The 16,461-nt window shown below is 43.4% G+C and overlaps 1 long non-coding RNA gene across 1 annotated transcript; it reads right to left on the minus strand.

Moving 5' to 3' along the window:
* Positions 1 to 14,337: 14,337 nt before the first annotated feature.
* LOC141156579 (uncharacterized) lies at positions 14,338 to 15,194 on the minus strand. Its single transcript, XR_012247685.1, has 3 exons — positions 14,966 to 15,194; positions 14,721 to 14,868; positions 14,338 to 14,640 (listed from the first exon to the last, which is right to left on the minus strand). It is a non-coding gene; the product is annotated as an uncharacterized lncRNA (long non-coding RNA).
* Positions 15,195 to 16,461: the final 1,267 nt, after the last annotated feature.

A 16,461-nucleotide genomic window follows, 5' to 3' on the forward strand; every position in this document is an offset into this window, starting at 1 on the left:
TAATATGAAGTCCCATTACTTACATCGGTTTTACATCTTTTTTATAGGTTCTATCTTCCGCCGGATGATATCATCCTGCCGGCGTGGATTATCCAGGGCTGCTCGCACTATCAGACAAAGCTGCATTTTTGCCCACTGTCACCAGGGCACCAGAAACATCTCAAGGGCAGAAAACCCTCACATCTAGTGCCCTGAAGAAAGTACAGCACATCCACCATCAATGCTGTACCTGCATGGAAAGAGTTGTACCATCTACTGTACCTGTGGCCGTCTGACCAGCAAGAAATATCTGCAGAAGTCAAAGGCCTCCAAGAACATCTTTTCAACCTTCCATTTAATTCTTAATTAAAAAAAAATAAATTGATTAATGTCCTTTTGAATTGAATTGAATATTACTGACATTTATGGCATATCAATGCTACACATGTTATATCTGTCCAATGGTTTGGACACCAAACAGAAGATTAGACAAGACTGAAACATACAGTTTGCACAGCAAGTTGTTTTTACATTGCAGTGTTTGTTCAATTACATTTTATTGAGTGCTTTTCATAAGGGAACCAGGCAGAAACCACCTGAAATAGACATTGTGTGCACAAAAAGTGGCAACCAAGCTAGGGGGAAACATGCCCTGATCCACTGATTTTACAAGAACTCAGATACTTTTACCTTAGTAGCGCTCTATTTCAGATTCAGGCACAAGAACAAGTTGGATTCTGTGCTGTGCATCCTGGAGGTCCCAGCAGCCACAATCCACCAGAAGCGTAGCTAAGACTTCAAGCACAGGGGAGGCGAAACATCCGAGTGGGTCACTAACCGATATTACCACTATTTGGTGACCATATAGTGGTAGATAACAGCACATATTAAGACTATAGATGAGTGAGCACTAAACTGCTCAGATGCTTGTTACTCGAACCGAACAATTCCTAATGTTCGTGTGCTCATTTCAAGTAACAAGTATAATGGAAGTCAATGAGAAATCCGAGCATTTTTCTGGAAGACCCTACAAGGAAGTCTGGGCGGCAGTGAAAATGTTCAAATGGATGGAAAAAGTGCTGAATGGAAGGAGAACAGCATGGGGAAGACCCCTGGAGGCATCTCTAACTCCCAGTTCGCTGCTGAGAACAATGGTGTCACACTTTTTCTCCACTTTAAGGACTGACAATAAAACATTCTCAATCAATGAGAAATTGCATTTAACAGGAACAAAAATGTTAAAGGGGTTGCCCAGTACTTTAGATTACCCCCACAATGTATCCCCCCTGGGCCCCTAAGGACTTTTGTAATTACCTTACGTTGCAGATAATGCCTGTGAGCGGCGCTATCACTGGCCGCTCACAGGCATCACGTGACCCCCGGCTGCAGCCGGCTCTGATATCCCCAGATGTCTCTCTCTTCCACATTCCACGGTGAATGCCAGGCTGTATTCGGGGTTACCCCCCGCGTCACACCCGGCATCCATCTCACGCTCTCCCTCTCCCCATTCATTGGGAACGCACGGGGTGAATGCTGGGTGTGACGCGGGGGGTGATCGCGCCCACAATCCAGCTGTCACGCCTCACTTGTCGTGACGTCAGCGCGGGGTCACGTGATGCCTGTGAACGGCGCTATCCTTGGCTGCAACGTAAGCTAATTACAAAAATTCTTAGGGGCCCCGTGGGGATACATTGGAGGGGTAATCTAAAGTACTGGGCAACTTCTTTAAGAATCATTTTTTTCCTCTATAATGACTTAAACCAAAATTTTATTTTTGATTAACAAATAGATAATTTCAGTGTAATTTATGAAGGAAAAAAAGAACTGCCAAAAATTAGGGATTCTGATACATCCTGTATTAGAATAAAGGAGGGTCTCACACACATTCTGGTCAATTTGACATATAGTAGTACTTCTAGACTCATAAAGGCTATGCACTAAGTGCAAATCCTGCCAAAAAATGCAAGTAGGGTCATCCATACACCATGGAAGGCACCAACTGTAGTGCCTCATTCAAATATTGTGAACAAAGTATACACTGTGTGCAGAATTATTAGGCAAGTTGTATTTTAGAGGATTATTTTTATTATTGATCAACAACTATGTTCTCAATCAACCCAAAAGACTCTTAAATATCCAAGCTTAATATTTTTGGAAGTTGGAGTGGGGTGTTTTTAGATTTGGCTATCTTAGGAGGATATCTGTTTGTGCAGGTAACTATTACTGTGCAGAATTATTAGGCAACTTATTAAAAACCAAATATAATCCCATGTCACTTGTTTATTTTCACCAGGTAAACCAATATCAGTGCACAAAATACAGAAATAAACATTTCTGACATGCTAAAACAAAAACCAAAAAAATTAGTGATCAATATAGCCGCCTTTCTTTATGATGACACTCAACAGGCTTCCATCCACAGATTGTGTCAGTTACTTGACCTGTTTTCGATCAACATTGCATGCAGCAGCCACCACAGTCTCCCAGACACTATTCCGAGAGGTGTACTGTTTTCCCTCCCTGTAGATTTAACATTTGGCCAACACACTTTCTGCAACCCTGTTGGCTATTTGACATGTAACGCTTGATTGTTCGGTGATCACGCTTCAAAAGTTTGGAAATTTCAAGACTGCTGCATCCCTCTGCAAGACATCTCACAATTTTGGACTTTTCAGAGCCCGTCAAACCTCTCTTTTGACCCATTTTGCCAAAGGAAAGGAAGTTGCCTAATAATTAAGCACACCTTCTATAGGGTGGTGATGTCATTAGTCAACACCCCGCCTCATAACAGAGATGCACATCACCAGATTTACTTAATTGGTAGTTGGCTCTCAAGCCTATGCAGCTTGGAGTAGGACAACATGTATAAAAAGTATCATGTGATCAAAATACTCATTTGCCTAATAATTCTGCACACAGTGTAGTTGTGGTACACCTACAATAGTGTTCAAACTAATAGCAGTGGGTTAAATAACATGAGTTAAGCACAAAACCTTTATACTAGTTTTTATTTCCATGCATTGGGAACATTGCACACTGTTTTCTAATTCTAAACATGAAGAGAAATGTATATAATTTTTAACTATTTTACAGAAAATAGCAAAAAATGAACAATGGGCTGTTCTAAAAAAATAGCAGTGTCTGCATTTGTCTTTACAAACTCAAAATATGTACTCTTTTTTAGGATTTGGCATTCCTGTGAATCATTAACCTAATACTTAGTTGTATACTCAGTTTTTTAGAACTGCTTCACATGTATGTTGCATAGAGTCAACCAACTTCTGGCACCTGTCAACTGTTATTCCAGCCCAGGATGCTTTGACTACATCCCACAATTTTTTGGCATCTGTTGGCTTTGCCTCAGAAACAGTATTTTTGATGTCACCCCACAAGTGTTCTATCGGATTAAGATCCGGTCATTGGGCTGGTCACTCCATAACCTCAATTATGTTGGACTGCAACCAATAATTTGATCGTTTACTGGTGTGTTTAGGGTAGTTGTCTTGTTGAAACACCCATTTCAAGGGCATATCCTCTTCAGCGTAAGGCATCATGACCTCTTCAAGTATTTTAATATATGCAAACTGGTCCATAATCTCTGGTATGTGGTAAATAGGTCCGGCACCATAGTAAGAGAAACGTGCCCATATCATGATGCTTGCTCCACCATGCTTCACTGTCTTCAGAGTGTACTGTGGCTTGAATGCAGAGTTTAGGGGTCATCTGACAAACTGTCTGTGGCCCTTGGACCCAAAAATAACAATTTTACTTTCATCAGTCCGCAAAATGTTTCTCCACTTCTCTTTAGGCCAGTTGATGTGTTCTTTGACAAATTGTATCCGCTTCAGTACATGTTTTTTTTTAACAGTGGGACTTTGCGGGGACTTCTTGCTAAGAGATTAGCTTCACACAGGCATCTTCTGTCACAGTACTCACAGGTAACTTGAGACTGTCTTTGATCATCCTGGAGCTGATCATTGGCTGAACCTTTTCCATTCTGGATAATCTTCGATCCATTCGAATGGTATTCCTCTGTTTTTTTCCACGTCTCTCTGGTTTCACTTTCCATTTTAAAGCATTGGAGATCATTATAGCTGAACAGCCTATCATAGTCTGCACTTCTATATAAGTTTTACCCTCTCCAAACAACTTTTTAATCAAAGTACGCTGTTCTTCTGAACAATGTCTCGAATGACCCATATTTCTCAGGCTTTCAAGGAGAAATGCATGTACAACATGTGCTGGCTTCATCCTTAAATAAGGGCCACCTGATTCACACCTGTGTCTGCACAGAATGATTGACCTCACTATTGAACTCCACACTGCTATTATTTTGAACACATCCCCTAACAATTAATTATTCGAATACACAGACTCATAAACATGCAGATCATGAATGCGGAGTTTGTTGGTTTTCTTAGAATCTACTGCACCAACTGGTAAATTGTTTGTCATGTGGTGGTAATATAATATATACCAAAAACAGTGATTAATCTGGTTAGTCATATTGGACTGCTATTATTTGGAATACTACTGTACATACTATGCACCTCCACTATGGCATCCATGCAGCAAAAAGGAGTCAAACAATTCTCCTGTGACTTTTCACACACAACACTAACAAGAATGGCAAATGCCTGAAGTGAATCGACCAACGTTTGTGGTATCAGACGCCTCTTACGCTTTTTCTCTTCCTCTTTTGCGTTGTCATGAGGGAGAAGAGAAAATATCCCGGCATAATGATCCCACGAATACAGCACATAGCCTATCTAAACATTGTACACTTTTCCATCCTAATCACAACAATCCAATATCCATAACACCCACATATATACCAGAACTTACACAAAACAGATTTAATTCACGCAAAAGAAAAGAAATCTTTTGGATATATAAATTACAAACCATTTGTTCTCTTGGTTTAAATGAAATGACGAAGAAGACCCTATGTTGATAGAAGATGTACAACAATTAACCTCAAAGGACTCTTCAGGATGGACATAATTGTTTCTTTTATTGGAAAAAAACCTCTCTCCTGAACTGCCCTATTGTGGCCTGTTACGTCATCTACTGGTGGAATACTGAACTGCACCTCATTCATGTGTTTTACTAGAAATTAACAAGGTAATATTAGTAACAGTAACCCCTTTGCGACTTCTCTTTATGACCTCCCCCTCTTTGATGTGGGCTCCGGCGCTGAGCCCGCATCGTTTCAGTCACATGGCAGCTGATTTGATCAGATGTGCCCCTAACAGCCACAAGTGGAATTACCCCTGCCACGTGATCGCGAGGTGCTGATTGGTTGACATGACAACCCGGGGTCTGCAGGAGACCCCTATGGTTGTCATTGTCGACCTGCTATGAGCATCGCCCTGCGGTCGGTGTTCATAGCAGATGAGCATTTCTGCTACACATAGCAGGGCTGAAGACTTGCTATTAGTGATGATTGAGCATGCTCATTGCTCAAGATTTACGAGCATGCTCGGACGAGCACCTATTATTATTATTATTTATTATTATAGCGCCATTTATTCCATGGCGCTTTACATGTGAAAAGGGGTATACATAGCAAAAACAAGTACAATAATCTTGAACACAATGTGACAGCGACTGGTACAGGAGGAGCGAGGACCCTGCCCGCGAGGGCTCACAATCTACAAGTGATGGGTGAGGATACATTAGGTGAGGGTGGAGCTGGTCATGCGGCGGTGGTTACTGCAGGTTGTAGGCTTGTAGGAAGAGGTGGGTCTTCAGGCTCCTTTTGAAGGTTTCCACGGTCGACGAGAGTCTGATGTGTTGGGGTAGAGAGTTCCAGAGTAGGGGGGAAGCACGGGAGAAATCTTGTATGCGATTGTGGGAGGAGGAGATAAGAGGGGAGTAGAGAAGGAGATCTTGTGAGGATCGGAGGTTGCGTGCGGGTATGTAACGGGAGACTAGGTCAGAGATATATGGAGGAGACAGGTTGTGAATGGCTTTGTATGCCATGGTTAGGGTTTTGAACTGGAGTCTCTGGGCAATGGGGAGCCAGTGAAGAGATTGACAGAGGGGAGAGGCCGGGGAATAGCGGGGGGACAGGTGGATTAGTCAGGCAGCAGAGTTTAGGATAGATTGGAGGGGTGCAAGAGTGGTAGAAGGGAGGTCACAGAGCAGGAGGTTGCAGTAGTCGAGGCGGGAGATGATGAGGGCGTGCACTAGTGTTTTTGCAGATTCATCGTTGAGGAATGTGAAGATCCGGGAGCTATTCTTGAGTTGGAGTCAGCAGGAAGTGGAAAGGGCTTGGATATGTGGTTTGAAGAAGAGATCAGAGTCCAGGGTTACTCCAAGGCAGCGAGCTTGAGGGACTGGGGAGAGTGGACAGCCATTGACATTGATAGATAGGTCAGTTGGGGGGGTGAATGGGATGGCGGAAAGATGATGAATTCTGTTTTGTCCATGTTAAGTTTTAGAAATCTAGCAGAGAAGAAGGATGAAATAGCAGACAGACATTGTGGGATTTTGGTTAGTAGGGAGGAGATATCGGGTCCAGAGAGGTAGATCTGTGTGTTATCAGCATAGAGGTGATAATGAAAGCCATGGGACTCTATGAGCTGTCCCAGGCCTAAGGTGTAGATGGAGAAGAGCAGAGGTCCTAGGACTGAGCCTTGGGGGACACCGACAGATAGGGGGCGAGATGAGGAGGTAGTGCATGAGTGGGAGACACTGAATGTCCTGCCTGTTAGGTATGAGCAGTTCCAGGATAGGGTCAAGTCTGTGATGCTGAGAGATGAGAGAGTTTGTAGTAAGAGGGAATGGTCCACTGTGTTGAAGGCAGATGACAGGTCTAGGAGGAGGGGGACGGAGTAGTGTCGCTTAGATTTGGCAGTTAGTAGGTCGTTGGTGACTTTAGTCAGTGCCGTTTCAGTAGAATGGTGCAATCGGAAACCAGATTGTAGGCGGTTGAAGAGGGAGCAGGAGGAGAGGTGGGAGGACAGTTAAGAATGGACATGTTGTTCCAGTAGTTTTGAGGCATAGGGGAGATGTGATATGGGGCGATAGCTAGACAGAGAGGATGGGTCAAGGGAGGACTTTTTGAGGATGGGTGTGTTAGAGGCATGTTTGAAGCATGAGGGGAAGACACCAGTTGTTAGTGACAGGTTAAAGAGGTGGGCTAGGGTTGGGATGAAGATAGTGGTAAGCTTTGGGATGAGGTGGGACGGGATTGGGTCAAGTTTACAGGTGGTGAGGTGTGATTTGGAGAGTAAAGAGGAAAGTTGATCTTCCGTAATGGTGGAGAAGGTGGTTTTGAAGGAGGAGGGTTGAGTAGGTGTGGGCACGGGCTGTGGGGGCTTTAGGCAAAAGCTTTGTCTGATGGTGTCAACCTTCTGCTTGAAGAATGAGGCAAAGTCTTCGGCTGAAATAAGAGGAGAGGGAGGAGGCACTGGGGGACGGAGGAGAGAATTGAAGGTGTTGAATAGTTGTTTGGGGTTGTGAGACAGGGAGGATATGAGGGATGCGGAGTATGTTTCTTTTGCGAAGTATTATCTTCAGCATGCTCGGGCTTTAAGTTTTTGACTTGCCCCCCTGGGCCGTGGGGTACCCAGAACCGGGCCTTCTGGTGTACGCTGCTGATGGGGGTAGTAGTGGCAACCCGATCCCGTGGCTCAGGGTGGTCAGACCAAAAGGTGGCAGTCTATTTATCAGTGTTTTGAATGTCCAACTACGCCACCCATTGATTGCGGTCAGAGATAACCGCCGCTGCGAGCCAGACCGCTGCGGCTGGTGTTGGTGTGCAGCACAGGGATAGGATACCTCCCCACGGGAAGAGTGTAGCCTCAGGGCAGTGTAGGTGGATGCTGGGGGTGATGGTGCAGGCGCAGCAAAGATCACACTGAGTCCAATGGTGCAGTCCTGGGTTTTTACTCACAGTTGTTATCCAAGTCACTTCTGTCAGCAATGACTGCCCAAGTTGTGCTGCGTCCACCAGGTGAGGAGCTCGGTCAACCCCCAGGCAATTCAGGAGTATGGCACAGGACCCCCTTCTGTCCTTTCTCTGGCCTCTCGTGCCCCACCAGTGACCAAACTTCTGTCCAGCTACCGCGGACCGTGTCGGGTAAGCGTTGGCCTCCGCTTCCCACTATCCTATATGGCGCCTTCCTAGCAGGTTTGGCGGGGGGTCGCACCAATAAATGATCACGATCTCCGGTTCTTGGCTGACGGATGATTTACATCCACCAACTTGGGAATCCGGTACCTTTCCACAGCTTGACCCTTCACCCGATATAACGCGGGTTTGCAACGGTTGCTGTCCGTTCTGCTCTCTTAGGGTCCCTTCTGCCTTCTTGTTTCTGGAGCCTTTCTACTCCTCTGTCTCTTCTCCTTCCTTCCTTCTCCTTCTTCTCTTCTCCTCTCTGGCCCCGGCCTTCTCTCTAGGCCTGCCTCGTGGAGCTGAGCTCAGGCTGAGCCGCGGCTCCCTGTCAGCTCTGACTGAACTACTCTCTACTCCTTTTCTCTCTACTCTCAACAAGATGGCTCCCACCTTTTATCTGCTTCTCTGTGTCTGAGCTCAGGTGACCTGCACCCAATGAGCTCCTTCCTGTGCTCCAGAAACTGTCCCCTTTTGCTCCCACACCACTGGGTTCTCTCCTCCCTCCCCACTCCAGCCAGGTACATGGTCAGTTGTGCCTGCAATATGGGAGCACCGGCGAGCTGTCCCCCGGAAATGGGGAGTGTATGTGTGTGCAGCTAACTGAGCCCTGGTCCACACTCCATCCTTACCTGGAAGTGGAATATCACACCTCTGGTTGAGGTGCAATACCCCTGAAGCAACTGAACCCTCGGGGTGCTACATTTCTGTAGCTCCGTGAACATGATTTGCGACTGTTTGACAGCTTTAAATCATGTGTGGAATGCTGGAAAAACAGGCATTCCTCACATGTATTAAAGCTGTCAAACAGTCGCAAATCACGTTCCCGGAGTGACGAAAACTTAAAGCCCGAGCACACTGAAGATAATAGGTGCTCGCCTGAGCATGCTCGTAAATCTCGAGCAATGAGCATGCTCGATCATCACTACTTGCTATGTGTAGCACAAGTGATCAGACGATGGCAGCTTCAACTCTCCCAAGGAGGCTATTAAAGCAGGTAAAAAGTAAAAAAAATGTTTTTAAAAATATTTAAAAAATGTAACAGTTCAAATCACCCTCCTTTTGCCCCATTCAAAATGAAACAATTAAAAATAAAAAATACACATATTTGGTATCGGCGAGTTCAGAATCACCCGATCTGTCAAAATATAAAGAGAATTAATCAGATCGGTAATGAGTAAAAAAAACAAAACTGTAGAATTTTGGTTGCTGCAACATTGCAATAAATCGAAATAACGGGCAATAAAACATCGTATCTACCCCAAAATGGCATCAATAAAAACGTCAGCTCAGCGCGCAAGAAATAAGCCCTCACCCGGCCCCAGATCCCAAAAAAGGAGATTCCATGGGTCTTGGAAAATGGCTCCATTATTTTTTTTTTTACAAACTTTGGAATTTTTTTTCACCACTTAAATAAAAAAGAACCTATACATGTTTGGTGTCTACAAACTCGTAATGACACAGAGAATCATAATGGCAGGTCACTTTTAGCATTTACTGAATATGCTAAAAAAAAACAATTGTCAAATTGCACTTTTTTTGCAATTTCACCACACTTGGAATTTTTTTCCCGTTTTCCAGTACACAATATGGTAAAATCAATGGTGTCGTTCAAAAGTACAACTCGTCCGCGAGAAACAAGCCCTCACACGGCCATATTGACTGAAAAAAAAAAGTTATGGCTCTGGGTAGAAGGGGATCAAAAAATGAAAATGCAAAAACAAAAAATCCCAGGATGGTAAAGGGGTTAAATGAGCAATGTATATATGTGATTTGTTTTTTGAAATCTATGTCTTAATCCACAGTTTTTAATACACCGTATTTTACAGACATTAAAGGTTTTAGAGGAGGAAAATAGAAAAAAAATGTGAAGAAAAAAATGTCATGCTGCATTGTTCTGGGGAAGGGTCTCCTGCTGGCACTGTTTATGGACCCCACACGCTGATGTCAGCTGCCGGAATATTCACTGCTCCCCATGCCCGGGGGTGTGTAGAAAGTTTTAAGAAAATTATACAAACAACCTTTTCCCCTATCTAAATTAGTGCCCTTATGGGAAAATCCTAGATTTATTCAGGGTAAACAGAACAAGCTTTGCAAGCAATGGAACCAGAAAGGGATTTATTAAATGTTAATGAAGGAAGGCTGCTCACCTGGCAGGAATTCTCAGGGATGTATGATATGGGAGATCATCAATGTCTACAGTACCACCAAACAGTTACTTTCCACAGCTCTATGGTGAGAGATTTCGGGAAGGTGGAAAGGAGGGGTGATTTTGACATATTGATGTGGTCTAGCTCATGGGTAAATTCCCTATCCACAATATACCAAAGGATTAGGAGACAAATTCTGCACACAGCGGTACCTGATTTATTTATCCATTGGAGTATAGCGCTAAATGACACTTAGAGAGATGGTAAACTTTTGACGGGCTTGGATAAAGTAAAAATAGCAATGAACAATGGAGAGAAATGCAGAACAAACTGATTCATAATGCCATTTATGCTTTCAATTTTTCCTACAAAGATGCTTCATCACATTATTTATGAAAATGCCCAAAATGTAACCTAAAACCAATTTGTTTGATAGCATCAGGCGATGCCCTTCCACCCAAATGGTGTGGGAAGAGACCCTTCTCTATTTAGATAATGGTTGGAGAATTAAAGTACCACAGTCTCCTCGGGCATGTTTATTTCATCATATTGAGGCTATGTGCCCACGTTGCATTTATGAAGCAGAAAATTTCTGCAACATTTCTGCATGTCCCTTGCCAGAAAATCGCGTGCGTTTTTTGGTCGCGTTTTTGTATGCGGATTTTACATGCGTTTTTGTAAGCTTATTTCATGCGTTTTTGAGCACAAATAAAGTTATTGAAAAAAAAAAAAAAAAAACATGGAAATCCTGATGTCATTTCCTAGTTCAACCCCTCTTCACCATTTTGTTTTTTGCAAAAGACAGTATGCCACAGGAAGTGCAGCCCCTGCGGGTCAGCAGACCATGCCTAAACCTTCTGCTAATGACTTGCTTAAATCTCCTGCACTACAACGTTGAGCAGGTAATATAAACTAAGTTTTTTTGGGGTACATTATTTTTATGTAGTGTGTGTACTAACCTATTATTGTTCTATAGGAGCGTTTAAGGAGGAGAAGACGACCAAAAAAAATTTGGGTGCACCCTATCTTGCAGGAGCGGACGGACAAGGGCCACTTTAATGTTCTCTACCAGGATTTAAGGAGGTAAGATATATGTGAAGAAAGTATAATGTCACCCGTCTATGCTGTTTTTTTAAGGTTTTGTTTGTATACTATGTTACTAAATTATCTTTTAATATTTTTTTTTTCTCTGTTTACTATAGTTTTCCTGAAAAATTTAAACAGTTCTGCCGTCTGAACATTATTGCATTTGATCGGCTGCTGAGCCTTATGTCTCCTGACCTGGACTTCCAAGACACTGTAATGCGAAGGGCCATCTCTGCTGAGGAAAGGCTGCTCATCACCTTGCGGTAAGTTGAATGTTGATTTATATGTACCTGGTTTTGTTCGCCACCCTGCGGTGATGGCTGGTGTACCTGGTTTTGTTACCCTGTGGTGATGGCTCCACTGTGTCTGTCTTTGTGTACATATTTTTGGCTTGACCATGAGATCACCATGCACAGAGATCAGATTGAAAAGGTCACTGATGTGTAAACTCTAGAGCAAACATCGTAGGCAAACACAGACACAAAGTCAAAACACATTATAAATTGATATGTGTGAACTCAAGAGAAAACAAAAGATGACCAAAAAAGATTGAAAATGTGGAGCCCCCCCCCCCCCAAAAAAAACGCGCCCATTGTTGGAATAGTTTTTTGTAATAAAGACCTTAATTTTTTAAAAGATGAATCAATAATGGATAATTACTGTTGGCTTGTATTTCTTTTTATGGCTTTTCTAATTATCTATTTTTCCTTTTCAGATTTTTGGCCACAGGAGAGAGCTATACATCACTGCACCTCCAATTTAGGGTTGGTAAATCCACCATTTCCAGAATTGTGAGGTGCACATGTACCGTCATCTGGCAGAAGTTGCAGCCCATCGTGATGCCTTCTCCAACCGAGGAGACTTGGCTGCAGGTCGCAGCAGGCTTTCAAACTGTGGCCAATTTCCCAAACTGCATTGGTGCTGTCGATGGCAAACATGTGAGAGTTCAGCAGCCACCACGATCAGGATCACGCTTCTTTAATTATAAGAAATTTTTTTCTGTGGTCCTGATGGCGGTGGCTGATGCACATTTCAAATTTGTTGCCATTGACGTTGGTGCTTATGGCAGTACTGGGGACTCTCGGGTGTTTAGATCATCACAGATTGGGCTGCAAATTCTTCAAGATGGCGTAACGCTCCCAGCCCCAAGACCTTTGCCGGGTTCCACACATCCAGTTCCTTTTGTGATGGTATCGGATGAGGCATTTCCCTTACAGACCAACCTGCTGCGCCCATACCCACGAAGGGCACTGAATGCCCGGCGGAGAATTTTCAATTATCGGCTGAGTCGTGCACGCAGATATGTGGAATGCACCTTCGGAATCATGTGTAGTCAGTGGAGGATCTTTCACACTGCCATCCAGTTGGATACGGAGACCGTTGACACTGTAATTAAGGCATGCTGTGTACTCCACAACTATGCTCGCGAGTACAGCACCGAGCAAGATGAGGAGTCACAGCTATCTGAATTAATTCCAGTTGTCAACTCCGGTCAGGGAAGGCCATCCAACTCTGGTGCCAGGGTGCGAGAAACCTTCGCTGACTACTTCATGAGTCCTGAAGGTGCCGTGCACTGGCAATACTCCTGTGCTGGTGTTGAGCAGCCTGACCAGCAGAGAAGATCTGATGAACAATAAAAGAAGAACTTCCTCCTTTTTTTTTAAATAAAAATGTAAAAAAAATGTTTCTAAAAAAAATAAATTTTGGTTAAACTTAAATTTGTCTAAAATATTTCTTGAATTGCAACCTTCTACATTTTGTTTTCCGACAATACGTCAACGCAAAAGTGAACAACCCACAAAGACCAGAGCCTGTAAATTGGCATTACTACCTAGAGCGCTCTTCACAAGTATTGTCTGCTAAAGTCAACCCTCACCATTGTTATTTGCTTGCGCTAAGAACAGAACTAGCAAATAACAGTGTTGAGAGTAGTATTCATCCAAAAAATAGTTGTGGTCCAAAATATCAAAGTATATTTCTAATTTAAAAACGACTGTATACAGCCGACCACATACGTAGATTAGTTTGAACAAATTTCAAAAATGTAGAGTTCCTCTGACCTGCGCTATGGTGAGCGCAGATCAGGGGAACACTTTTTCATTACAACCCAATCCAACCACATATACACTTGAAAAGAAAAATTAACAGATCGTTTAAATAATTTTTTTAATACGTAATATAGAATAACTGTAAAAAAAATTTTAAAAACACAAAACAACAAACTTCTAGAAAATTTAATCGGACAAACATTGCCCATAACTTGGGAAGAAATTACACACTGTGTACAGCACACCTGTCCTGTAATCAGTTTTGGGCCCTAAAATACGGGCAGCACCTGTAGGTTGTTTAATTATATAAAAAGAAAGACCTTTTCTTACAGTCCCCTACGCCTGATGCCTGGTATAGGTGACCATAAGAAAAGGTCTTTGTTAATTGTCTGATTCTCTAAAACATTGTGTATCTATCGACCTACAGGTGCTGTCTGTATTTGCTAGGGTCCAAAAATGCTGACAGGGAGGGGTAAAATTTTTTAACTACAAGTTTTGAAGGTCTTCTTCAAAGCTGTACCCAGGAAACATTTCTTGAGAAAAAGTAGAGTTGGGGGATGGTCCTCTGACAAATGATGATGCACTATGAGCCATTTGCCGACCATAACTTGGTTGCATATCTTCTGGACGGTATGCTGCAGCAACCTGCCCAAAACGCTGGGTTGCAGCTGCTGGTCGTGGTGGAGGCACACTGGGTTTGAAACAATTAAATATTCCGCATACTACGGCTGGGGGCGAGGGCATAACTGCTGCCTCTTCAATTGCCATGACCATAGCGCCTGCTGCAGTCATGTACATGTTCTGCCTATCTCGTGGCAGAGATCTGATGGGGGCAGCTTGGGCTGAGCAAAATTTATCGATGGCATCTTCCTGGGATGCCATTTCCACAAGGCTGAGGGTTTGATTTGTGAGTGCTTCAAGCACAATAGTCCCACCCCCTTGGCTTTTGGCCTTTTTTTTGCCCGCCCTTCTCGATGCCACGAGATGAGCAGAACCAGACCCCCTCCCAGTGGGCCTCAACACATCACCAGCAGAGCTTCCAGCGTCACTTGGAGCAGGAGCAGGAGAATCAGTCACCAAACCCGTCCCGATGTCCGCTGGATTGGACAAAGAATGTGAGGGACAACCAGATGCTGAAGATGCCGAAGCAGATGGATCCGGTGAGGAAAGCTGGAAAAAGTCCTCGGATTCCTCCTCTGCTTGCTCTGTGTTTGTGTCCTCTTCTGCTGTTGGGGCCATGATGTTTCCTTCAGTTCTGTATATAATAAAAGGTAAATCCCAATGTAAATACAACATTTTTGGAAACATTTCAATTAATATGTTTTGGGAATTTACCTCCGCAAACTCCTACTGGTTAGTATGAAGGCCAGCTCGTCCGCAAAAGGAAATTTTCTTTTTTTTGGTGATGAGCCACTTTGCACCGACTGGTGATACTTCACCAGCCGGTCGGTGACCGATCTCCACCGATTTTTAATATCATACACTGCAATGACACAACCAAAACAATTTATGAACTGCTTTAACACCAAAAAGTGCAATTATAAATAGATATAAAAATAAGTGTAAAAATCAAAACTTACTAATTTCCTCTTGGGCATCACGTTCCGCATTCACCCACTGGGGATACATTTGGCTCAACACAGAGGCCCAGGCGTCTTTTTTCTTCTGCTTGTCTTTGTAGTCAGGACTAGCTCGGTCCCATATTTCGGGATATTTTTCAATCTACAGTGAATAATAACGTGTGTGAATATTATTTTAAAAACAAAATGGAGGAATAAAAGATTAACCCCAAAAAAATAATTAAATAAACATATGGAGATATGTACGCACACACACCAACACTAACCCCTCACCTATATTGTACGGTTCTTTCACACGTCAATCTCCGGGTCGAGTGTTGATGCCATTTTCCACACACAGCGGAGACCCACACACAGACCCATTGCAAAGCATGCTCGGTCACACTTATCTGTACTAACGTGGATATGTGGACGTGAGAAATCAACCTTACAGCGTATGCAGGAGCTTTCAGTGAATGAACCTACATACACTGTACAATAATCTTTCACTTTAATAAAATCTTTTAACCAAAAAAAATAAGTGGGCTCACGCATAGTTTTAATAACTAGCAAAGGGAAAGCAGACGGTTGTTGGCTGATGTTATAGTCTGTGAAGTAGCCAATAACCATGGACCCTTCCTTTGCTATTAATACCAGGCCGCAGCAGTTAGCTTAGCCTTTACTGGCTACTATATAGGAAGCCCCCCCCCAAAAAAAGTGACATGGGGTCCTCCTATAAATTGTAGCCAGCAAAGGCTAGCCACTTTGCCTTTTCTGGCTACTATTTATGAAGACCCCCCCAAAAAAAAGTGACATGGGGTCCCCCTATAAATTGTAGCCAGCAAAGGCTAGCCACTTTGCCTTTTCTGGCTACTATTTATGAAGACCCCCCCCCCCCAAAAAAAAGTGACATGGGGTCCCCCTATAAATTGTAGCCAGCAAAGGCTAGCCACTTTGCCTTTTCTGGCTACTATTTATGAAGACCCCCCCCCAAAAAAGTGACATGTGGTCCCCCTATAAATTGTGGCCAGCAAAGGCTAGCCACTTTGCCTTTTCTGGCTACTATATATGAAGAACCCCCCCAAAAAAAGTGACATGGGGTCCCCCTATAAATTGTAGCCAGCAAAGGCTAGCCACTTTGCCTTTTCTGGCTACTATTTATGAAGACCCCCCCCCAAAAAAAAGTGACATGGGATCCCCCTATAAATTGTAGCCAGCAAAGGCTAGCCACTTTGCCTTTTCTGGCTACTATTTATGAAGACCCCCCCAAAAAAAAGTGACATGGGGTCCCCCTATAAATTGTAGCCAGCAAAGGCTAGCCACTTTGCCTTTTCTGGCTACTATTTATGAAGACCCCCCCAAAAAAAAGTGACATGGGGTCCCCCTATAAATTTTAGCCAGCAAAGGCTAGCCACTTTGCCTTTTCTGGCTACTATATATGAAGACCCCCCCCAAAAAAAGTGACATGGGGTCCCCCTATAAATTGTAGCCAGCAAAGGCTAGCCACTTTGCCTTTT

The sequence above is a fragment of the Phyllobates terribilis genome, unplaced genomic scaffold, assembly GCF_046119375.1.
Source record: "Phyllobates terribilis strain yellow unplaced genomic scaffold, ASM4611937v1 Scaffold_8__6_contigs__length_399053987, whole genome shotgun sequence".
Lineage (NCBI taxonomy): Eukaryota > Metazoa > Chordata > Amphibia > Anura > Dendrobatidae > Phyllobates > Phyllobates terribilis.